Genomic DNA, 26482 nt, shown 5'->3' with positions numbered 1-26482 from the left:
TCCTTAAACTTGTAAGCTGGTGAACTGATAAATCCAGTGCACTGACTCCTTGAAATTTTATAAAGCCAGCTAATCAGATCGCAGCTTGCTATTGCAGCCAGCTTTTGACATTTTTGTGTGTAATATGCATCAGATGGTTTGTAGGCAGTCTGTGAGCGTGTCTCTCAAGCTCAGACTAGAATGGAGATGGAGATCTGTGAGATAACCCTTCCAACAGAACTTTAATGGATTCAGCTGACATAGACTATCAAAAGCTGCTGATGACATTTAAGTTGTAGTGGATTTTAGGGATAAACGTTTTCTTCTCTTGCTTCTCACAGGTGGAGGGGCAGAGGATCAGACAGACAGGAGGAACCAAGACTCATTTCTACACAGATGGACATGTAAAAAGGTCAGGTAGAAACCATCACTGTTCACACAGCATGCTTTAACACTTACAAGTTACTTACAGATTTTGAATTTAATCAGTTCATTCTCTCACTGGAACCACCCCTGTGGTAATGTTTTACCTTAATTTAAAGGGATGTGTAAAGTTTTGGTTATTTATAGATGTTATGACCTGTTTGAGTAATGCAAAATGTGAACGTGTTGAGATATTTTTCAGTATTGTCTATTATATTGTTGTTGTTGTTTTTTTCTTTCTGTCTTTTTTTTATATTTGGATATTTATTTGTGCATGCTTTATTTTTTTTACAAATAAAGGGACTTTTTTAATAGTGTGGCCTTTTATTGTGGCCAGCCTAAGGCACACCTGTGCAATAATCATGCTGTCTAATCAGTATCTTGATATGCTACACCTGTGAGGTGGACGGATTATCTCGGCAAAGGTGAAGTGCTCACTAACACAGATTTAGACAGATTTGTGAACAATATTTGAGGGAAATAGGCCTTTTGTGTACATAGAAAAAGATCTTTGATTTCAGCTCATGAAAAATGGGGTCAAAAACAAAAGTGTTGCGTTTATAATTTTGTTCAGTGTATATTGCAATATGAAAAAAGACAGGAATTTTCACCAGATAACTTGAATCCCTTATTTGAAAAGAAGGAATCATTACAGTTAGCGATGTGATTTTGGGAAGTGCATCTGCACAGTAATTAAAAATAATTTAAGGTTACAATTTATTGTATGTATTTCTTTCCAGATATCTGCCACAGTATGAAAATAATTATCAATATTCAGCACTGTAAATAACATTTGATACAACAAAAATTATAATGTGTATCTTTATTAGTCATCACAAAACACTAACTTTTACTGTGTCCTTGTAAGAGGACTTTGACCTGAGAAAGCATTTCTCTCAGTCTCTCTCACAAACACTGAAAGCGGCCTGTTTGGGGTTTGGAAATGGCATATGAGGGAGAACAGGACGGGGTTGGGTGGAGTCGCGCCGATTAAATGATTGGAAGCATTCGGCCGCTGAAGCGCTTTTCTTCAATCCTGCAGATAACATCGTCCCTGCGCTCTTTATCTTTCTTCTTGAACTGTTTTTAAACATCCCTCCCTCACTCTCTCTTCATTACATACTGTCCGCTTCTTCTGGCGTCCACTTTCATTACCGAGACTTATCTCATTCACCCTTCCGCTGTCACTCCCGTTATTGTGTGGCGGGGATTTTCAGATTAGCCGTTCCCACAAACTCTTCACACCACGCTTTGTGAGTTCGGCCCAAAGGAGCTAAAAATTTATTTATAAGTGAGGTAAATTAATTAGGCTGTCATTGAGAAATGGGCCGCTCATGCGTTTGCACGGTTGATGATGCTTTGATTGGTATGGAAAAGTTCATTTTGAGTCAAGTGATGCTTTGTGGCCTTCTTAGACCCAACTGGCCCCTGATTCATGGGATTTAAAACGAACAACTTAACTCAGCTCTGCAATAGCAGTCCGAAGCTTGCTCGCCAGGACAGACAGAAACCCTCTGTAATGTATAAAGAGAATCATTGTGCAGTGATCATGTGGTGCTTATTAATAATATTCATGAATTATTTTGTTCAATTCTAAAAACATAAACACATATCTGTTTTTAATTTTAAAATAATGCCTTTAAAAAGGCTCCATGGCACAAGATTTGAGGAAAAAATGTGTGTTAATTCATTGATTGTAGATGGTGTGTTTTTTGTTTGTATGTATATATCTACCACAATTTTTTGTTTTTGTAAAGTTATCAAGTGCCACGTTTGAGTCCGTTTCCGAACACTCCCCCTTTCTTCCATTGGTCAGGCAAATGAAGTCACACCTACAAGTCATGCTATTGGTTGAGACAGTGTTGCTATACGTCGACTCCAAATATTCAGTCAGATTTGAATTTGGATCATATTTCAGACTTATTTGCTAACATTAAGGCTTTCTATTCTGATAGAGCTATCAGTTGGATTGCAGGTAAATTAAACTACCAAGAGTTAGTTTGTGAATGTGCTTTTTATGTTTAATCAGTGACAGGCTTCTCTCTGGTGACATATCTTGTACTTTTCCAATCATTTAGTCCACTTCTTAAACCCTCCCATTTCTTTCAGTCGACTGCGAACCGTCTGATGTGCCTCCATCCAATCAAAAACCACTAGATTGAACCAAAACCCGGCTCTCAATTTTTCATGAGAAATTGCTGAACAAAAGATATGTTGGTACTTCTGTTTCATTGTGGCATTAACCTAACACATAAAGCACAAAAGTTATTGAGAACATTAGTCACATTCCCATTCACCTCAATAGCAGTTACTAAGCTAACACATGTATCCCCAATTTTCCTCACAATTTCCATACACTGTGGCCACTGAGACTAAAAGTGACTGTGGACCACAAAACTTCAGTCTTTAGTGTCAGTTTTTCTAAATTGAGATGTATACATAAATACATACATTTATAAACAAGCTTTCCACTGATGTATGGTTTGTTAGGATAGGACAATATTTGGACGAGATACAACTATTTTAAATTTTGGAATCTGAGGGTGCAAAAAAAATCTAAATACTGAAAAAATTGCCTTTAAAGTTGTCCAAATGAAGTCCTACAATGTATTTTTGGCTATTGCTACAGATATCCCCGTGCAACTTAAGACTGGTTTTGTGGTCCAGGGTCACAAATGCGGAATCGATTGTGTATTAAACAGTAAATAAATCTTTATAGTCTTTTTGGTGAACAGATTCAAAAGAGTCGGGTCACTGAGTTAAATCAAATAGCTCTAAAGAACTCTCACTCACACACCAAAGTGTTTTAGATCTGATAAGGTCTTTCCTGTAGTCTCTGTGCATGATGTAATTTCATCATTCAGCACACAGGTTAAGAGAGGTAAGAACATTAACACGCTCTTTTATTAATGCTCACATATTCACACAAAGCACATTTCCCTGCTGTTTTAATAACTCATCTAAGACCTGCGATCTAATCGGCATGTACAGCAAGTAATTAAAGTTGAAATTAATTACTGTCTTTGCTGATATTCTAATCAAACAGCTTTGGAGTATTTTGTAGCAGAAAGTTGATATTTTGTCATCCGTGTTTTATCTCCAGCGGCGCGCGATCGTCTGTACTTGCAGATTATTCCTCGCCAGGAAAAGCACAGGAAGCGACAGATAAAGAGGGAGAGAACTTCCACGCTTTTCTTTTTTTCCAGTCCTGCTCTGACCTCTTGACAGTTCTCATCCTTCGTTCTGCTCCTCCGTCTCTCCCTCTTTCTCTTAACATTCCTTTATCATGACAGTGTTTCGTGAAAGATAGGGCCAAGGCTTTGTGACTGTGTTTGATGAAAATTAGACAATCGTTCATTAGTGAGTTAGATAAAGTCTCTCCCTTCCTCCGACCCGGGTGACAGTTGTCTCCTCGCGTCTTCCTCTGGGAGCTTATTTCACACTGAGAGCTTGTGGTGGTGCACGCGTCGCCGCTGTGGAAGTGACTCCGACTCACTTGGGTCCCATCTGAGTTTGTCTCTGCAGACAGTGCCACTGGAAATGTCAGCAGGAGCAGAAAGGAGCCGTGTTGAGTCGCTCAGTCTAACAAGCTAAAGGCCTCTCCCCGCGGGGCCCGCTTATGCAGAGCCGTTCTTATTTCTCTGCGTTGTCTCCAGTCAGGCTTGTCAAAGAGCTCGCTGCACTTACAGAAGTTGCTCTTGTGGAAGAGACTGTACCATTAGCATTAGTCGCAAAAATAATGACTGTTTCCGGACAGGTTTCGCAAAGGCTCCACATGTCCTACATTGGTTGATAGTAGCAATCAGACTCACACACTACACACTGCTGTTTAAAAGTTTAGACTTTTGCTCACCAAATTTATTTGATCAAAAATACAGTAAAAATTAATTGTGAAATATTATTACATTTTAAAATAATTGTTTTCTATGTTAATATGTATATTTTGAAATGTAATTTATTTCTGTAATGGCAAAGCTGAATTTTCAGCATAATTACTCAAGTCTTAGTGTCACATGATCTTTCAGAAATCATTTTAATTTGCTGAGTTGTTGCTCAAGAAACATTTTGTATAATTATCAGTGTTGAAAACAGTTGTGCTGCTCAATATTTTTCCAGAAACCATGATACATTTTAACAGGATTTTTTTGAATATACAAAAGAACATATTTTATTTAAAATAGAAGTCTACATTTAAAATACATTTAAATGCTTTTACTTTCAGTTTAGATGAATTTAATGCATCTTTGCTGAATAAAAATATTTATTTCTTAAAAAAAAAAATCTTACTGAGCCCAAATTTATGAACAATTGTGTCTTTAATATATAAACCGCTTCAAATTCAGAAGCAATGACATTAAATAAGGATAAATGTTATATATACTTATATAGAAATATGCATTTATTTTATCATTGTATCTATGGTTGAGACATACAGTAAACACATATTGGCTTTAAAATGAACACAGCTCAGATAATTTTGTCCTTATCCTTGAATTTATTTTGAAATTACTGATTGCAGACTTGGTAACATGTTGACAGATCTTCTCTGAATCTCTAGAGGACACAGAATACAGGGCTCAATTTCTCTGTTTATTTAATCTCATTGCTGTCTATGAAAAACAGCTGAGGTCTCATTTGTGATTTTTGTCTGTGCTGTGGGTCTGCACTACACAATTTTGCTGTGTGTCATTTAAGTTGAATTGTGTTCAGCTCAAGCCATTCTGTATAAGTTTGCATTGACTTAATGAAATGAGCTTGTTTTCAAGCAGGTTTAATGACATATTGCTGAAGAAACTGCAAAAACATGATTGAGTAAAGTGAGTTTTGTATAATTCGCAAGCAGAATGCTTACAGGACGTATTTCCATAGCATGGATTAAGGTTTAATTTTCCTAATGATGAAGATAAGCCACTTTTGAAATGATTAGCCAAAACTCGAGTCGAATGTAAACAGTGTTTGAGACAGACACAAAGGAGAAATTCCAGACAAAAGTTTTAGACAGACACTTTCTTTCATTGTCTTCAAGGCGATTTTGATGTGCAGAAGATCAACCGTTTGAGAAAGCGTCTGGATTGCGGTCTACTTCAGGGTCAGATGAATACACAATCACAGGCAACTTCACGCAAGGCAGGCCTGCCCTTTCTCTCTCACTCCCTCGCTTTTCTCTCTCTGTTAGCCCGTCAGAAATGGAGAACTGTCCCTGCGTCTCGGCTCACAGATCAGAGGCTTCTGTTCTGGCCTGCAACAACTTTTCCTGCTTTAAAACAGATCTGACAGAACTTTCCAAAGCTTTCTGATGGCGTTCAACATTCGCCTCAGGTGAAAATAACAAGTTGGTTGCTCACTTTGTGACCTGCTGGATGAGGTAAATCAATATAGACTTACAAGGAGACAAAATTATAATTTTAAATCAAAATAAAACTTGTTTTAGTTCTGTATTGTTTAATTTATGAGTGAAACAAGATATTCAACAAGAAAAAATGAGACTAAAGTAAGTAGAAAAGTGGATGTAAAACTGAGAAGATTGATGACGTCATACAAAAAGGAAAGTCATTTCAGGTAGAGCAAGATTTCAACAAATTTTTTATTTCTTTAGAATAATGTGTACCAATGATTTGTAGACAGCAGTAACAAGGAAGGTTATTTTTTAGTACTTAATTAGTTTAAAACTGGTTGTTTATGGGCCTATATAGTGTTAAAGATCTTGGAAAGAAGCTCTTAAATGGATGTTAAATGATAAAAGCCTATAAAGTGTGATCAGATAAATCATTAAGAAAAAAAATATAATGGTGAAGTGTGTAATTTATACAAACTTAGCTGCACCAAACAACATGCGAAAATGTCAATTGTTTCAGTTAAATTGATATATATAATTTTTGAAGCACACAACAAAAGAAATTCAGTCATATGGGTTTGGAGCGACAATAAGGTGAGTAAATACTGACATAAATTTTCCTTTTGGGCACCTTTAACACCTAAATAACTAAGTATGATTTTTAAGTCAAGAAATTAGTTCAAGGATGCACTTAATTGACATTAAATTGTGACATTAAAGACACTTCTAATTTTACAAATTTCTGTTTCAATGCCGTTCTTTTGAGCTTTCAATTTATTAAAGAATCCTGGAAAAAAAAAGGTTTCTTGAGCAGCAAATCAGCATATTAGAATGGTTTCTGAAGGATCATGTGACACTGAAGACTGGAGTAATGATGCTGAAAATTCAGCTTTGATCACAGGAATAAATTACCTTTTTAAATATACTGAAATATTACTGTTTTACTGTATATTTGATTTACTGTAAATAAATGGGTAACACAATTAGGGACCAATTCTCACTATTAACTAGTTGCTTAGAATGCATTGTACTAGTATATTGGATGTTTATTAGTACTTATTAAGCAAACTTTTTACAGTAGTGCACAGCATTTACAAAACTTTCTGAACTTTTTTTTTTTTAGACATCTAATAATGTCTTGATTTTGCTCGTGATGGTTCAAGGTGGCTCCAGGTGCACCAGTCATACTCTTCCTCCAGGCAGGGAGCGTTGCCCCCTTGTAGTGCCTGAACCTCGGCTGAGTCGGGTGGCAGCCTCCCATTTGTTAAATGCTACATGAGGTGACTGGAGCTTCTCTGCTCATTGCTGAGAGGACAGATGGTGAGGCCACGGAATGTTCTGGAGAGCCGATGGTAATTACGAGCCAGTAGCAGAGCCGGTGGCTTCCGCAGGGAACAGGCCTGAGCGGAAGTGCTCGAGTGGCGTGGGGGGTTGTTTGCCCTTTGACTGCTCAGCATGCTGTTGCTCTGAGCGGTGAGCTTGTGTTGGGACTGTCGTCGCTGCACATTTCTCTGCTCTTCACGTCAGTTAAGTGTGTGTGAGAACATGGTGACATTTGTGAGCTTTTGTCATTCACACGGAGAGTTGAACTCTTCAGATGTGTTTCCAGTTCTGTTAATTTCAATAGATAACTGATGGAAGTTGCAGATATTTACAAAATCATTTTATGGAGTATTATTGCCAAAAAGTAAAACTCTATGATCATTTACTCATGTCATTCCTAACCTATGTTCCTTTATTTCTTCATAGAGCACAAATGGAGAATTTTGAAGCATCTTCAGACAGCTTTTTTCTATACAACGGTGATCAAAAGTGTTTTTTACGGTGAGTTTTCTTCATACGTGTGTCATATTTCATATTCTTCTCTCTGACACTTGTCTCCTTGGTAACTAAGTACACTAGCGTCTAAAAAAAAATGAATTAATTTAAAAATCACCACACCTGAGGGAAAGCCATAATTTGTGTTAATGTATATAAATCTAAATATTGAAGTTGATGATTTTTTATTTCACTCTTTATTTAGATCATCATAGTTTAAACTACATAGTTTTAATTAATACATTTTTTTCTAATGGATTTTTTATAGTTTAAGATTAGTTAAGTATTTTTAGTATGTTTTTATAATATAGTTAAAGATTGGAATTCTGGGACAAGGCTAAAACAATTAAATCATATATTATTGTTTAATATTTCTTGTATTTGGATTTTAAAATTCAAAATTGTAACCTTATATTTCACAAAATTTAAATGAAGGCAAACTAAAAAGCTTTTATGCCCTGTATACTTCTTATCATGAATTCATAATTTATTGCTGCTAATGTATAGTTTTACTTTTTCAGTTTTATTGTTTTACCCTTGTCCCTGACTTTCACTCTTAAGTATAACAAGCCATTATAAAAATATGAATTAATAAATGTTTAAAACTAAGATGATCTGAACAAAGAGTTCAATAAAAAAGAATCTATTTCGATATGTATTGTGTAAAAATGTACTTTATTTAAAGTGAAAAAAGCCAAAGTTTTTTCACTAATAATAAAGCGAAAAAAAAAAACTGTAAATCTTGTTGTTTCAATAAAACAAAACCTTGAGATATAAAAAGTGCAAGAATCTTTTCAGATCTGACCAGTCAGCTGCTCAACATCGGAAACACTTCCCGTCTGCAGGTGATTAATTACTTTGTCAGCCATCAGTCTCAGGAAATGAGAGGTGCATGAGGAGAAAAAAATGAAGGAAAAGGGAGGAGTATGAGGGAAAGTGAGTGAGCACTGCTTTGCAGGATGCTGAAATGCAGCTCTGCAATCCCTATAGGGCTCATATTAATGAGGGTGCAGGGAAAGTTAACAACTCGCATTAAGCACTAATACATTCTTTAATTAATTAAGTGCTCATTTATAAATATCCAACACATCCTGTACACATTTAATCTGACTTAACAATAACATATTAGCGATTCCTGTTCCAGGCATAACATATTTAAATGTCACTGATACTCCAACGGCTAGATAAACATACTCTGAAACTCTATTAGCAGCATTAGGTGATGTCTGGAACAGCACGAATTCCCCTGCAATTCACTCGTAATTGCAAATTAATTTCACATTTAATGTATGAACACAGCCATGGTGAAATTTAGTGAATTAGTTGATTAAAATGCATAGTTCAAAGTAAAAACTGAGCAATTTTGGGCCATTTAGTGAATCATTTTGCAGTTATTGAACAGCTTTAACACTCTTTCTTTTCATTATTTTTACAGCAGTTTTTTAGACCTGGATGATGTAAATGTATGCAACACCCCTGAAAATGCTTTTATTATCATTACTGATTGGTAAAGCGGCCAGCTTTGGCATCATGTGACAAGTTCAGCTCAGACGGAACTGCCAGTGTAAATGTAAGTAACCCAACACACACACACACACACACACACACACACACACACACACACACACACACAGAGAGATTTGAGATGAGTGTTAATCTCTAAGGTGTGTTAGGAAAGCACAGAAGGAAGGAGATATCAAATTAAGCTCACGTAAAACTTATTTACTAAAAAACATCCTAGTAAAATTTAGATTAGCAAAAATTCCATGTCATTCTAGTTTTAGCCCAATGCGACGGGCTTCATGAGAAGGATAACATGATAAAGACTTGTTTGAACATATAATCTCTGAGGAAAGATTCCTCTGAGTTAAATGTTATGCACATCCAACCATGTTGAATATTTACTTCATCTCTCACATAGTTCTCTCAAACGTTAATACTGAGACAAAGAAATGCATACACGCAGCTAAAAATAAATTGGCATGCATAGTCAGAATGTTGACAATAAAACCAAAAAACAACCCGCAGGATGTCAACAATCCCGACACTCGAAAATAAAAGCAGCCCCGTTAATAAAACGCTTCGTTTCCAGACAAAATGCTTAACCGGCGTCTCTCAGAGTGTTTGAAATCAATCAGAATATTTACGCCCGTGGAAGCAGGCAATCTGCGTAGCACCGCACACCTCCTCACTGGAGAGGAACTTCACTTTTGGCACAGTGTGTTTCAGTATTTCATGGAGCTGCACCTCATTTTCCCCTGCAGGCGTCTCCGCAGTGTTCCCGTTGAACGTGTGTGTGCTGAACAAAAGCCTAGGTTGTTTACGTCAGGGTAATTGGTCATGGACGGGTCATTACCTGGAGCAATAAAACTGAAGAAAACAAAAGTGTACAAGAGTCTGCAAGATTCTGTCAATCTGACTGACTGATCAGGTAATTTATGAACAAACAGACGCGTGTGTGTGTGTGTGTGTGTGTGTGTGTGTGTGTGTGTGTGTGTGTGTGTGTGTGTGTGTGTGTGTGTGTGTGTGTGTGTGTGTGTGTGTGTGTGTGTGTGTGTGTGTGTATATAATTATAAATATTACAAAAAAAAAAAAATGAACAGCCTTTTGACAAAGTGTATTTCAACTAGTAATAAAAAAGTAGTCCATATGCACTAAGTTTTCTGAAGCCATGCTACAGTTTTGTGTGAGGAACAAATAAAATTGAAGCCATTTTTGACTGATAATCTTCATCTCTCTAATCAAATCCTGTTTGACTTCATGACTTTGCAAGACGATTGAGAACCAGTGATGTTTAATATTTTCTAATGTGTCATATGGGTTATATTTGATTTGAGAGCTGCAGTAGATAAAAAATGATGGATAAATTATCATTTAATTTCACACAAAGCTATCATATGGCTTTAGATGACTTGGAATGTAGTGTACAATTCATATCTAAATATGAATCTTTTATTTAATCTTTTTTTTTCGTGCCAGCCTCTGGTCAATCTGGAATGCTGTCTCTAAGAACTGCATGATGATGCAAAAAAAAAAAGGATGAACTACTGTTTTCATTTTATTTAATTTTAAATTGTAAATTCATAAATTAATTTTAAAATTAGTAAAATGAATGGCTGTAATAAGCATGTATGTGTAATTTAAAATGTCATATCAAATATAAATATATATATATAAAGCCATTATTGTTACTTTTAAACTAATATATATATATATATATATATATATATATATATATATATATATATATATATATATATATATATATATATATATATATATATATATATATTATGATATATTATGATATATTTTTTTGAAGTTATACCCGGACATCATCTCTGATAGGTATTTCCATGCGGTTGGGTGATGAAGAGCAGGTGGCCTCATTTGCAGAAAGCACTTCCTCAGAAGCAACACCTTCACTGCCTCCTCTTCCTCCACGTGGCTGTCGGGCAGGCGAGGGCGATTGCGTTCCCCTCCCGCGCAGTGCTGCCTGTCCGCCTGTGGGACCTGCTCCGTGGGCTTTTCATCAGCTGCCATTTTCACCAGCATGCAGTAATTTCATGGCTCATTGCAAGCGCTGAAAACCTTTGAAACTGCAAATGTTAACTTTTGCCTGGCCCGGAGCCATTTATAAAGCGATTAATTCGGCAAACAGACGTGAGCCACTTTCTCCTCCCAAGTTTTCGCATAATTTTCCAACCCTTTCTATCTGGGATTTGCATTGCAGGGAACTCAGAGGACAAGGAGAATAACCATTCCTGTTAATTGTGGTTTGGTGAAGAAACAAGGCCTGTCGCTCTGCAGTCTGATCTGCCCGGCTGTCCCAATCCAGTCCAGAACAGGAAGAATGTACAGACAATCAGATCAAGATCAAGAGAGAATTGTGTACAAGACTCTTTGAAGGTGAAGTGCACAGTCTTTTAGATATTAAATCAACATGATACATTGTTTTCAGTCCATTTAACTTCAGTAAAGTGATGTATTTATGAGTAAATCAGAATATTCAACAAAAAATGGTAGGGCTTAATTTTATCCATCAGGAATTGACTGAACAGTGAAAAGTAGGTGTTTATAACAGCTTTAAATGTTGCTCATTCATTCACAACTATCCATTTCATAAAACATTATTAGTTTTACCTTGAGTCTTTTAAGTCCAGCCTTTCATAATGTGAAGATTTTTTTCTTGTTTTCAAAAAAGAAAATAATAATAAAATGAAGCACTTTTCATTTGTAAAATGTTTAATTTAGCAGATTATTCAGAAATTGGCATTACTGTATAGACCATTTTTTTGTTGAATCTCCTGCAAAATTAAAATAAAAAAGATGTACTGTATATACTGTATATATATATATATATATATATATATATATATATATATATATATATAAAGAAGTACTTTTCACTTATAAGTACATTTCATTTTAAATTCAGCATATTATTTCATGTAAAATTTCCTGCAAAAAAATAATTGCTCTATGGTGATTTTATCATTATTGCAGATGAATGGTCTAATTAGTGAAATAAAGTGGAAACAAATCAGTCAGGCTAAAAAGAATAATAATAATAAGAGAAATAATAATATATTAGATAAGCTATGAAATAACTATACATATCATATCATTATCGCAGATTAACTATATATATATATATATATATATATATATATATATATATATATATATATGTGTGTGTGTACTGTATAAAATCTTGATATGCAACATTTATAAATACCACTCCTGTGATAAATGGACTCATATCATGATAAAATTTTGCCCCCCACCCCTAATTCAAATCCATTAGGATTACACTGAAATACTGAACTGAAACACAATTATCAGTGCTTCCAAACATCTGGAGTTTCAGATTCACACTTTAATCTGTCAACACAATCAATCAGAGCGCTGCATATGAATGTTAAAGCGGCAGGTAGAGAGTATGTTCTGTGTGCGGTGGGAGAGAGAAAGAGAGAGTCCTGTGCAGTAAAGTGTGAGAGACACAGACGTCCCCCACAGCTGTCCACCTGCGCTCTGGCACCCACAGACGCTTACCAAACACAAGAACTAATTCTGCTGCCTGAACTCCATTAATTTCCCTTTGCTGGGACACCCAACACTTGACAGTCACATATAGCTTGTGTCTGAGAAAAGCTGGATTTGCTCAAAATAGTACAACAACCCAAAAGTGGCAGAAAGTTTTTTTAATGGGATCTGATTTAAAACTAAACATTTCTGGTTGTGCTATATATATATATATATATATATATATATATATATATATATATATATATATATATATATAATTTTTTTTCTGCTATATTTTCACTAAAAAGAAAAGGTTCATAAGAGTCATTAGCTCTGGAATCGAGCTGATCACGCTGTACTGTAGGATTCATGCTGGAAAATATTTAGTACAGTGTTCAGTCACATCACATTTTTGTAAATTGAACAGGTTCTGGATAAGAAATAACTGAAAGAATGAAAAACATGGGTGAGTAAATTAAAACAATATTCTTTTTAGATGATTCTTAGATCCTGATTAATGTACTTTAGTAAAGTTGTTTGGGAACGTGATACTGTCATACTGTACATGGTGAGTTTTAATACACTGTAAACCTTACAATAATGCTGTCCTCTTTGTCAATCACAGTCACTTTCCCTTTCCCCTAAAAATGCATCTGCAAAATCATGCAGTGCCTGTTAACCACGAGCAATGGATTGGGATGTTCATGAAGCCGTGTGAAGTTTGTAGGAGACCTCTTTTACTCAAGCATTCAGATTTTAATGGGAGACAAATTTGCATCTCAACACTTTAACTGCACAGCAGTCTGTCAAATAAAAGAGGCCACCTGGGATTTGTGGAAGCTGCACAAATGGCTCTAATGAGAATGAATTCAGCTGTTGGGATGCAGTCCTGACAAACACAACCTACTTTTTGCATGGTTGTTTTCTTCTAAATAATCCTCTACTTCTCAATGAAATGCCCTTCTGCTGCCTTTATCAACTGATGTTGAAAGAAGATCTGACAGCATTGCTGTTAGCGGTTTCCCTGCTAATCTGGCAAATCTTCTACAAAATATTCTGTCAAAAACAATTAAAAAGAAAAAAATGAAAGAAACAAAATAGTATAAAGGTATCAACTTATTTTTTTTATTTTTTATTTTTTGGACATGTATAATACATATATATATATATATATATATATATATATATATATATATATATATATATATATATATATATATATATGTGTGTGTGTGTGTGTGTGTGTGTGTGTGTGTGTGTGTGTGTGTGTGTGTGTCTGTGTATATATATATATATATATATATATATATATATATATATATATATATATATATATATATATATATATATATATATCATACTGTATATTATATTATGTTATATTATATTAAGTATACTATTTATTTTTGTTTATTTATTTTTTGTTAGGGACTAAATTGGTGCAAAATGTGCCCTGGAAAATTTATAAAATTAAAAAATAGCTAAAAATAGTTAAATTTACACTAACAAAACATACTTTGCTACTGTTTTTTATCATTATTATTATAATTATAAAAATAGAAAATAGCTAAAAATGGTTAATTTTACACTAATGAAACATACTTTGCTACTGTTTTTTATCATTATTATTATAATTATAAAAATAAAAAATAGCTAAATATTTTTAATTTTACACTTACAACACATACTTTGCTACTGTTTTTTTTTAATCATCATTATTATGTATTTGTTTTTTATTTTAACCGTAACATGGTAGTGCAATTCTTTCCTTTTTATTTTTAGGGAATGAATTGGATGAAATGCTTTTGAGGGACTGACATTGAGGTACATGTAAGTGGAGTATCTAACATCCCCGGGGGTCTGTGGTTTTACACAAAACTGAAACGACTGCTTCCTCACCTGGCTTGCCGACGATCACATCTGCATCCTGTGTTAACGGGGCAGTCCAGCAATCTCCACACCGCCAATGCACCGTTAATTGCGCTGGAAGCCACTGAAGTCACCGTTACAGATAGCTGCCAGTTTTATTTCACTGCTTATCATAAAGCTTCCACATGTCCCAGTTCCAACACTAAAATAAAAACAGATAATATTGTCTTAATTGCATCCCTTCAACAATGATGTTTGACAGCCAAACACATCAAATTAAATTTTGTTTTTGTCCGGCAAAAGGCTAGTCGAGGTCTTATATTTCCATTGCAGGTACATTGTCTGATAAACAGGGGAACGAAAAGAGTAATTACAGGGAGGAAATTACATCAGAAATGAAGGAAGTCGTGAAAGGATTGGTGCTTAAATGGGTTTGAGCAGAGCGTTAAAAAAGGCCATTAGCGTGACTCTACACAGGTGTTACTCACTCCTACCAAAACAAACACAATGCAAGAGAAAGAAAAATACTTAATAAAACAGACTTTTAAGTAAGCATTTATCACATTGTTCAGAATAAGTTCTTGTTTCACACTTGCCAAAGAATGAGAACATTCTCATTCTAACTAAAGGCCAAATGCAGATATTATTGTGGATATTCAAAAAGTGGGTTGAATTTTTCTTCATCTGCTGATAACCGATGCAGTTTGAACTTTCCCACTGGATCAGCAACACATTATTATTATTACATGTCATAGCCCTACTTAATTATTTATTTATATGTTATTCCTTTTATTTTTATTTTTTTACATTGACATGAAAGGGATTTAATCCTCACCTCACAGTTGAGTCTTTTACAGAATGATGCCAATATCTGTACATATAAAAAAACATGAGTTTAATTAAGGCTGTATTAATTTTGCTATATAACTACATAATAAATGCCTCAAAAGCATTTCATTTTATTTTTTTTAATTCATTAAAGGTGAGGTGCACAAAACAAAACAAAAAAACAAAAACAAAAAAAACAAACAAAAGTGCAATAGCAATTAAGCATGTTATCAAGGTGAAGGTAATTAAAGCATATAGTGCTGGTAGACGGATGACTTTGGAGTCAGGATTAGGTCTTGGATTTCTCTCGCTCTCTTTCCTTCTCTTTTTTTTTTTTTTTTACCCGAAAAATGTTTCATTTCTGACAGAGAACTTACGAAATCTCTGTATCATTGCCTAGGATTCTGAAGCTGATTAAGTGTTTCATTATGGAAATTAATTAAAAAGTACTATCAGAGCATTTGAATAAAAACCTGTGAATAGAGCATTAGCTTGGGATTTTGACCTTTGTGAGGGAGGAAAAATCACATATTATCTAAATACTGAGTTGTAGAATTTGTTTTGTTGTTTTTTTTTTTCATATGGAATTGACTAATGTGGATGAAATTAAATCTCTGTATTTTCATTAAAGTCTCACGTGACAAGAGTTTTCATTATCATGAAGTCTGGCACACACACTGAGACTATCTAAAACTATTGCTCTTCATTCTCAGACCTTGATCCTCTTTTTAGACTTTCAAAACCAAACATTTATATTTCTCTTTCGCTTACTTCAGTGAAATGTAGTCCATTGGTTTCTCCATGGGTTTCCTGAGAGTGTTTTCAGTGTTTTAGTTCTACGGCAGAAACACATAATTGTTGAGTGTTCACCCTTTCCACAGGTGTCCTGCTGTGATAAGATAAATGGAGAGCGGAGAGTCGGAGCTCTCTATATTACACTACAGGCCTCCAGGGCTGATCATCTTATAGAGAGAGAAACACTGGGGAAAATGCAGAATTTACTTAATGGAACAAATCTTTGTGTATTAAAAATGGGAAAACATAGCTTAGTAACATTTATTTGTTTTTTAGCATTGATAGAACAGTGCTCTATAAATGAATGCAACATAAAGCTAATGTAATTGGGAATAGATCACATATTTATAACGAGTTCAGTGTTAAGAAAATGTATTTAAAGCTATATATTTATTAGAATGCATATTTATAATTCAGTTACAGTTTTATATGTATTAGTAGCATCAGTGTTCCTTAAAATAGGATAAATTTGCTTTGTATAAAAATAATTTCGCTTTTAATATTGAAGTGAATTATGTTTTGTGAGATTCACCTGTTCTCCAAAAATAAAAGGACTCTTCACAGACAAATGGTCTTAAGTGATGATTTTTTTTTTAAATTAATAAATAAAATAGTAATAAATTTCTAGGGCTTATAAATAATAATAATAATAATAATAATAATAATAATAATAATAACAACTTATTTAATAATAAATTAGCTAGGTTTATGAAATAATGATAATTATAACATTTTAATAATAATATTTATATATATATATTATATATATATATATATATATATATATATATATATATATATATATATATATATATATATATATATATATATATATATAGTATGGTTATAAAATAATAATAGAACATCCAGGTGTCCAGACATGTTACAACTTTTTTTTTTCTTTCTTTCTTTCTTTTTTTCACAATTTCTTTATTTATTTACAAAATAATGACAATTTAGATGTTAGAATTTATTGTTATTTAAAATATTACTAGTTTTTGATTTTGGGGTGAAATGTTTTCTTTAAGGGGTAGATTTTAGCCTAATTTGACCCTACTATAAAATAGGACTAAAATGAACATAGTGTTTATAAATGACATTCATTCACCTCCTCCCTTTGTCTCTTTTTCTCTAGTTCTGGATGGCATGAAGGTTGATGTGGCCAAGGTCCAAAATCATCATGCCTGAGACCACACAGATGGGGATGAGATAAAACTTCTGTGAGTTGCTCTTACTCTTTCTCACACACAGAAACACACACATACTCAATGCATGCTCAGTGAGGATGACTGGATAGGTTGTAAGCATGTGATTTGTTGTATGGAGGTTAGGGGTGGAGTTAGTGAGCCACCTACGGCAGTGACATCAGCATGGCAGAGATCAGGGGCCCCATGGTCTCCATCCCCCACCGTCCACCTCGTGTCCTATTATCTATGATCATGTATCACCTGCAGATACACGTCCTGCCGGAGGAGACAGATTTCATCTGTCATCTGCGAATGGATCTCAATACCCAGAACTAAGTCTGTCCTGAAGTCCATGTCCAGCGGCCGGCCTGCCAGAGCTAATCTCACAGATGAAGCGTCTCCTTTTCTGCTCAGTCATGAACCTGTGCGGGAGGGTGAGAGAGACGAGGAGGCCTCGCAATCAGATTCATCTCCTATTAGAACATACGTCAGGGGATAAAAGGATAGTTCACCCAAAAATGAAAATTCTTGGATTATTAACTCATCCTCATGCATGACTTTCCATGCCATTATTAGTTATTGAAGCATTCAAGCTTCAAAAAAAAAAAAGACACAAAAGCACCATGAAAGTACTGTATCATAAATCATAAAAGTGGTCAAATTTCACTTATTGATCAATTTTAAAGGAATAGTTCACCCAAAAATTTTAATTTGCTGATAATATACTTAGCCTCAGGCCATCCAAAATGTAGATGAATTTGTTTCTTTATTGGAACAGATTTGGAGAAATGTAGCATTACATCATTTGCTTAACAATGGATCCTCTGCAGTGAATAGGTGCCGTCAGAATGAGAATCCAAACAACTGATAAAAACATCACAATAATCCACAAGTAATCCACATGACTCCAGTCCATCAATTAACATCTCGTGAAGTGAATAACTGCATTTATAAGAAACATTTTAACACTAAACCATCGATTCTGACCCAAAATATGAGATCATAATCCATAATAACACTTCCTCCAGTGAAAAGTCCATCCCCTGTAGTTCTCTTACATCAAAATCCACCCAGATATTTGTTTAGAGCTTTGTTTGGACCGTTTTAGCTTGTAAACGGTTCTTGATCTGTCCATATTTCTCTCCTGATTCAGATAAAATGACCTATTCACTGGAGAACGCAATATTATGGATAGAGAACTCCTATTTTAGCTGGGAAGCAACCCATCTTTATGATTTGTTTATTAGAAACATGCAACTTTTCACTTCACAAGACAGTAACTAATCAATGTTGAGTCAATTCGTAGAAAGAATTTAATTCAAAACAATGATTCAGTTATCATTCCAGAGAGTTGTTTCTCTCATGAACTCTCTTAAACATGCCAAGAAGCAAAGTCGTGATTTTTTGTGAATATTGCACTTTTGAAGAGACTTTACAATTAAGTTGCATAAGCTTCTTTAATATGAAATCAATTCTTGTCAAATTCTTCCAGGACCAAAAAATCTGATCTACAGTATCCACATTAATTGTATAGCTCTATACTCAGATATCTTTTAGAAATAAAAGTTCTTTATTGGCATTGATGGTTCCATGAAGAACCTTTAATAACACTGGATCCTTTCCACTGAACAAAATGTTAGTTATAGTGAAAAACAGTTCTTTAGATTATTAAAATGCTCTTCACACTAAGCAAAAATGGTTCTTTTAAGAAGTGTTGACTAAAATGTTTTTTAGAAAACCCTAAATGGTTCTTCTATGGCATTGCTGTGAAAACTTATGTTTGGAAGCTTGTTTTTAAGAGTATATTTATCTATTTTTATTTATATAAGGGATTTTAGGAGAAAGGCTTTAGACAAAGAGCATCACTTTTCCACTCAAACTATGAATAAAGTTTGAGCATTGAGACACAAACACTATACTGTACATCATGTTAATATAGGGCTGCAGTTCGACATCTTTCATACAAACACACCCCCACACGACTGCATGCAAGCCTTGAGTTCATGTATCTGTGGTGTCAAGGGAGCGTGCTTTAATTAGAGAGACTAATCAGCGTTAACGTCTTCATATTCCAGACAGGAGACTGACATGTCTAAGACTCAGACTCGCTCTAAACTCATCTACAGTCATTGTGCTAACATGCTTCGATGCAGTCGAAGATGCCCACCCACATATCTGCTAATTGCAGGTCTTTGCCCCTGAGCGTCCTCATAGACACAGAGACAACAGGAAAAATTGGTCGTTTTAGCTTTGCCGCTTAGAATGAAAAATTGATGACATTTTTGCCTCCTCCACCCTCTGGTGGCTTTGCAAAAAAAGATTTTTGTATTTTATTAAATACTTGTTCCTCCAAAGTATTTTGGGTGAATATGCACCCAAACATTGTATTATTACAACTATTTATTTATTTATTTATTTTTGTATTTATTTAACAAAAAGTGTGGGGTGCTTTTAATTTGATTAAAAATGTTAGTTGATTTTTTTTTATTAAATATTTTAATATTTGGAATTAGCATGTTGCTAAGCTAATGGAATAATACTCAACAAACATTAAGCAATTTTAAATTAGACGGAACAGTTGTAAATTATTTATTTTATTAATACTTATTTTAATATTTAAACATATTTGTTATATTTTTAAACTATATAGAGTAACATATTATTACATATGTTTATATAATATTTCACAATTATATAATGATTGAAATCTATATCTATCTGTATATATTTGGATAAAACAGTAATTTTTTTATTAGATTAAACAGTTCTTTTTGATTTATTATTTTTATGACATTTATCTATCTATCTATCTATCTATGTAGAACTGAAAGATTTTGATTTAGGTGTTTTGGTACATTATGCATAAGACTAATCCGAAACTACCAATTATACATTTTACACCCTCTTAAGTGAACCATCAAACTTCCAGTCAAGCAAAGCTTCACCACTTCATTTATTTTCTTATTTTATCAGACTTTAAATTGCTAAATTCCTTCCTGAAGCCTAAATGCTGTAGGGTCGAAACAGATGCTTGTTTTTCCCTTCTGACTTCCCCGAGCAGTGGAAAGAGGTCTTAAGATAGTAGACAAGTAGAAAGCCATGAGATGATGAGTGGAAATCCCTCTGCTTTCTAATTAATGGAAGTACACAGGGCCAGAGGATGAGGCGGATCAGGGAAATGACATCAGGAGAGAGATAGCATCACTCATTTCTCCTCTCCATTGTCACCCCATGGGATCGGCTGAAATGAACCGCTCAAGCATTCGCAGATACATTTGAATGGTGGAGAAAAATGCATTGTCCAGTGGAGAGTTTTCGATAAGGATCTCATCCACTCTCTCTTTCCTATTCTGCCTCCACTTCTGCTCTTTGTCAGGGAGCGTCCCGATCAAAAAACGGAATCGAGACATCGGCAACAGGTGCGGTACATCCCTCAAAGCTGCAGGAATCTTGCAAATGAACTGAGGAGATTTGGTCTCGCCTAACCCTGGTTTCTTTCATCTGTTGGTCTGTGTCAAAAGAGGCAGACGCAAGGTGTTTCAGGAAGGTGGAAGATCATTTAGGCACATCTTAGCAGGCAAGAGAATTCAATGCAGTCAAAAAACAGAGATTTGCTGAAGTGTGTGTACTGTACCTATACGAGAGTAAACATCAGTTAAACGAATGCAGATGCACTCAGATAAAGAAACACTGAAGATAAACTGAATCAACTGAAATTAGTATTTTGGAAAGTAGTCTGAGTGCTCAAAAAAATGCACTGTAAAAAAAATAAATAAAACATATTGTCAATTTAAAAAAAAAAAAACCAGCAGCTGTGGTTGCCAGAATTTTACCGTAAAAAGTACAGTAGCAGCATTTTAGGGTTTATGGTTTTAACTTAAATTTACAATTAAATACCATGATTTCATTAACTGATATAATGTTAATATACAGTACCAACCCACTGAAGTACTGAAATCTGTTTTGTACTTTTGTAATACACTGCACCAAAAGAGGTGGTGATGCGAAAATCACATGATGAACCAAGCAGCTTTTAAATATTAACATATATATATAGAAGGTGCACAGTGTCATTCACACAAACACTAAACACCATCATGGTAACACACGAAACTGAAATAATCCAATAAACATTAATTGAACAACATTAAATGTAACATACAACCCTAATGTACACAACTGATAAGAAAAAAAATAAGAAGAAACATAGTTATTTCAACAAAACAAAACAACAACAACAACAACAACAAAAAACATCAAATTTGAAATGTAAAGCAGGTTATTCACTGTAAATTATACAATGTTTTTCACTTCCAAAAACAGTATACTACCGTAAAATGGCATGTAATGTGCAATACAGTTTTTCATCATACTGTATATAGTAGGGGAACTTACCATTAACCATTTAACAGGTTTTTATTGTAGCATTTTTACAGTCTTTTACCATTAAATTCATGGTAATTTTTTAAAAGTGTGGTCAGAAAGTGAAAGGGCTCAGTGTGCTATTTTACAAGACTTATATATTCCAAAAGTAGTTAAATTTTTGGTTTGCTCCTCACAACAACAAAAAAATAATAATAATAATATAACCTCAGGTTTATGTTGTTAAAGATTTTTCACTAAAAATACCCTTTGCTGAAATTAAAAAAAAAAAAGAAAAAAAGGCCTGTGTTGTGACTGATGTGACTGATGTTGATTATGATTTATTTTTCACCATGAGAGGATGAGGGTAAATACTGAAAGAATTGTCCTTTTTTGGTGAACTATTCCTTTAAATGCATTTCTTTCAGCTTTACACTATTTGTCTTTGGTACATTCTTTCACAGAGTTGGGCTCAGCACCATTTTCAGAAAAGAAAGACAAGGAGAAGAAACTACAACCAAACTTAATCAGACCTCATGTGTATCAAAAAACATGCCAGGTGAATGAAATGTAGGCGTTTTTTAGAATTATCGGGTCAAAGAAACTCACATTGGAATGCTTTGTTCCAATATTTAATTTAGTTAATTTGCTAAAATGTAAAAGTTTGGAAGGGTCACGAGTGAGAAATGTATTTGCAAGGAGCCCCTTTTAAAAGCTACTGGTGTTTGCTGACGAAAGGACTGTCAGTGAAGTGCTGAAACTTCCATGATCCTTGCATTTGTAGTTGTAATAGTCATTCTGGCTCACACAGCAGTTCTGATAGGACAACAAAACTGGAAACAGAGGTATCTTTAACAGAACGAAAGAAACACAGCAGAAATCAGGGTCTGTTTTGGATTAAGCTTTGCCACCTTATTCCTGTTCCTTGCAACACCAAACGGTGTCAGGAACAAAGAGCTTTGCAAGCGTTACTGCAAAATCCCAGTTTTCTAAACGCAAAAGTAGAAATGACCCATCATTCGGCATTATTCACCATATCTCTGTAGTGAAAACACCGCCAAAGGTCCGCGTGCCAGAATCACACATGCTCTGTTGGGATTTGCGCAGCCTATCCATTGACGTTCCCTTCAAAGTTTCCTGTGATAAGTGTGAACTGAATGCAGCAGAGCATATATATCCTCCCTTCTTGCCAGCAGTAAATAAACGGGTGTCTCTGAGCTCCGCTAGCTTTGTCTTTCCTGGCTTTTAAATGATAATTTAAGTTTTCCTGCCTAAGTAGTTCCATCCATCCCAAGAGACCTCCATCCCTGTGTAAGATGGTGTGTGTGTGTGTGTGTGTGTGTGTGTGTGTGTGTGTGTGTGTGTGTGTGTGTGTGTGTGTGTGTGTGTGTGTGTGTGTGTGTGTGTGTGTGTGTGTGTGTGTGTGTGTTTTTGAAATACCCCCACCTCAGCCCTTATACCCCTTGCTGATATTTAACACATAACCACTCATAGTCTGCCTATAAGATATGAATATAATTGTATGTTAGTTTTTAATTACAGGAAGAATCTAACTTGTAAGACGATGAGCTGGAAGGTGCCACCGCATTGTTATATTTTTTCATCCTGGTTTTTCTGATTATGTGAGCTGGGCTCCTTTGCTAAGCGTTGATAAGCAGAATTTCCATGTTCCCTGCATAATTAATCCATCTCTGCCTGCCTTCCATGCCAACTCCTCCGTTATCGCCCGCACATGCCTGAATTGCAAAAGAATTCTCTCTTCAATTGGAACTTATTGATATTACAAAAAAACTGGAAATCCTTAAATTTTAAGCCACAGATTGTTAAATGGATTAATTTCGCGGCAATCTCAGGCATCTAACGCGGGAAGACAGGCAAGGCGAATCCAAAGTGTCTCCCGTTTGTGGACTTTTAGTCCCAAATGATAGGGTTTATTGGCACCCACCCGTTTCTCCTCCATAGTCAAAAATTACCATTCATTTGCATCGTACAAAACACTTTTATATGGTCTGAAATTCAGAGGAATGTCTTTCAATGCCTGTCGTTTGGCCGCCCGATAACAACTACGGCCCAGCACATCTGGAGCCTTTTGATACTGGGTGAAAGGGACGCCTGAATATTTAATATTTTTATCTGTTTTTCATCGAAGGTTTCACCATTAAGTATGGCGGCGCTATTTGCATGGAGGCTGGCAGATGTAGATTCACTTCTCAGAGCTGTCTACACCCAACCTCTCTGTGAAAATATACACACAGATGCATTTTTTCTTCTCTTTCTTGTCGCGTTGTGCTGCTGCTTCTGCGGCTGTACTGACCAAAACCATCACGCTACAGAACAACTGAGAAAGAAATAGCACCAAATACAAATGTTCTAGTCCAGATGTTTTAGATGAAACGCTATGGATCAGACAATTATATTATGCGCATTAGAATAAGGGTCTCTGATTAACTGGCAGCTCTGCTCAGAAATGTGATATTATGCCGTTATTGTTACATCTGTCATGGGCGCAAGTGCTCCCTGCAAGCATGTAATTAACCGCAACTGTTGTGGACTGTGCCCGGCCGTTTGTAATCTAATAATTATAGATTAATCAATTCGATATTCTGTGTATTTTCCTCCCTTGGCAGCCTTTAATGAAGGTATTGCAGAAATTGCGTGCAGCTGTATTTCAATGCAATTATTCTGTCAGAGCGAACAGCCAGTTCATATGCTGTTTGTGACTGATATCCACGGAATATTATCCTCGCAAACCTAAACGGAAAGGAAGACTGCAAATATATCCCCTGGGGAGGATATTGTGCTCAGTACTGGACGTAAAAGATGTTGATCGTCTTGTTGTAAGATGCAATAAAAATTATTAGGCCTGTATTATCATGTAAAAAAGCTCTAAAACATAAAAATGTATCTTTCTGATGGTCAGGATGCAAAATAATAATTTTGACTTCTTTAAATAAAATAACTTTTCTCAGTTTTTTTTCCAAAAATTTTGTCCATGCAATACACACTTACATTGATCATCAGGTATAAGATATCTTGTACTCGGTTAGTGGTGATAGATTATGATTAAATGGGTATTAAAAGTGCAGAACAATTGTTGCTGTCCTTAAAACCCATCAGTTATGTAACTGTATTAAATCTGGTTCTCTCTTAATGGGTCTACATGCTGTTTCACAAGCTGTACAGTGTAAGTGTTGCAATGTTTCACAGCTCTTGCTGTCATTTCTTTGAGTCTGCAGTGTAAAAAATGTTTTGTCAGGTAACCTAAAATAATCTGCTTCATTTGGTAACATCTAAAATAAGTCAGAAATGTCATTTAATAAGGCTGAATCAACCTGACAACAACAAAAGTAATTTTTATGGGTCAGGGCAGGTATAAATAACTCATTAAGGTAACAATAGCGCCTTCTTACTTTTTATAGTGCTTGTGTGAAGAGGTTATTAGATTAAAACTAATCCAATTAGCATTTTACTGTCATTTTCACTGCTTGAAAGAAAACAAGAGTTAAGAAAGATGATTTACATATTATAGTTTATCAGAATTGTCTGTCTGTATATATCCAAGGCTAAATGTTAAATATCACTTATTTTCTATTTTATTTAAACAGAGTTTTATAGTTATGACAACGGGAACAAACTATGTTTAATGCAATATCTAAATTATTCTTAAAATTAGGGTAAGTACTGACTAGTGGAACTGTTTCTATTATAAGTAATATAGTATTTCACCTAGAATACCTTTTATGATTTCTTATAATAATTATTAATAATAATAATTTATATTAACCAGATATATATATAATTGTAATAATCTTGATAATTTCCCTATAATTATCTTATAGTATATGTAACAGATATTAAAAATCCAGAAATTAGAAAGACTGTTAAAAAATAAATTTAATCTTTAAGATTCAGTAAAATATTACACTTATCATTTTTACAAAGTGATTTATTTATTTATATATTTTAGTTTCAGTGAAAATCTGACAGTGGGGTATGAATATCTGAAACAGTAAATAATAAAAATAAATGTAAAAAAAAAACAAAAAAAAAAAACAAGAGAACAAGGATCGTGTTTGCATTTGCAAAACACACACACAAAAAAAATCCTTCTAATTTTTTGTCTTTCCTCAGAAAGTCAAGAAAAAATTTACTAATTTCTTATCATTATTCTAACAATTTGTTTTATTTACTAAATCCTCTTTCACAGAATGTCAAATTATTTTTAACCTCCATCTCTGTGTGTTTTACTTGATTTCAGCTCCAAGAAAACAAAACACAAACCGAAGACGAGCTTCAAAATGGAGGGATGGAAATCAGCAGTGAAAAGAGGAGAGGATGAGTGCAGAGAAAACAAAGAGATGGAGGAATAACACAGAGAAGAAGGGAAGAAAAAAAGCCGGAGAGAAGAAGGTGTGCAGCAGAAGTGTAGAAGTGTGTTGCTGGGCAGAGGGCTGGCGCTGGCAGGGTGGAGAAGCGGGCACGCTCACAGACATCTGTTGGCACGCTGCGGATGCTGGAGGGGGCACGGTGCCATGACCAGCGGGAACATGGCACACTGATAATGCTGTAGCTATACTCAGATACACACTACGTTTCTATAGAACGCCACACACACAAGCACTAATGATAAAATAATCTCACACTATCGACATGAGCAATGCAGGACACACATTGAGGCTCCAAAATATCATAATTGGCAGCTTTCAGTCTAGGCAAAATACTTACAATGAGAAACCAAGAGAAATTATCCTGCAGAGTAAAAAGAGGATTTACCTACACTCCTAAAAATAAAGGTTCTTTATAGGCATTGATGGTTACATGAAGAACTTTTAACATATTTTTTCATTGCACAGATAGA

At 34.7% G+C, this 26482-nt stretch overlaps 1 long non-coding RNA gene across 3 annotated transcripts; it reads left to right on the top strand.

Moving 5' to 3' along the window:
• On the top strand, positions 1 to 26482 carry LOC122148033. Of its 3 annotated transcripts, XR_006162028.1 has the most exons (8): positions 1 to 391; positions 7487 to 7561; positions 8991 to 9125; positions 9820 to 9986; positions 10904 to 11113; positions 11289 to 11464; positions 17211 to 17295; positions 25883 to 26482. It is a non-coding gene; the product is annotated as an uncharacterized LOC122148033 (long non-coding RNA). The 3 variants fall into 3 exon arrangements; XR_006162026.1 differs by having other exon boundaries at positions 10904 to 11464; XR_006162027.1 differs by lacking the exons at positions 17211 to 17295; positions 25883 to 26482 and adding an exon at positions 14366 to 14884 and having other exon boundaries at positions 10904 to 11464.

Source organism: Cyprinus carpio, chromosome A16 (assembly GCF_018340385.1).
Source record: "Cyprinus carpio isolate SPL01 chromosome A16, ASM1834038v1, whole genome shotgun sequence".
Lineage (NCBI taxonomy): Eukaryota > Metazoa > Chordata > Actinopteri > Cypriniformes > Cyprinidae > Cyprinus > Cyprinus carpio.
This window is presented reverse-complemented; position numbering and strand designations above follow the sequence as displayed.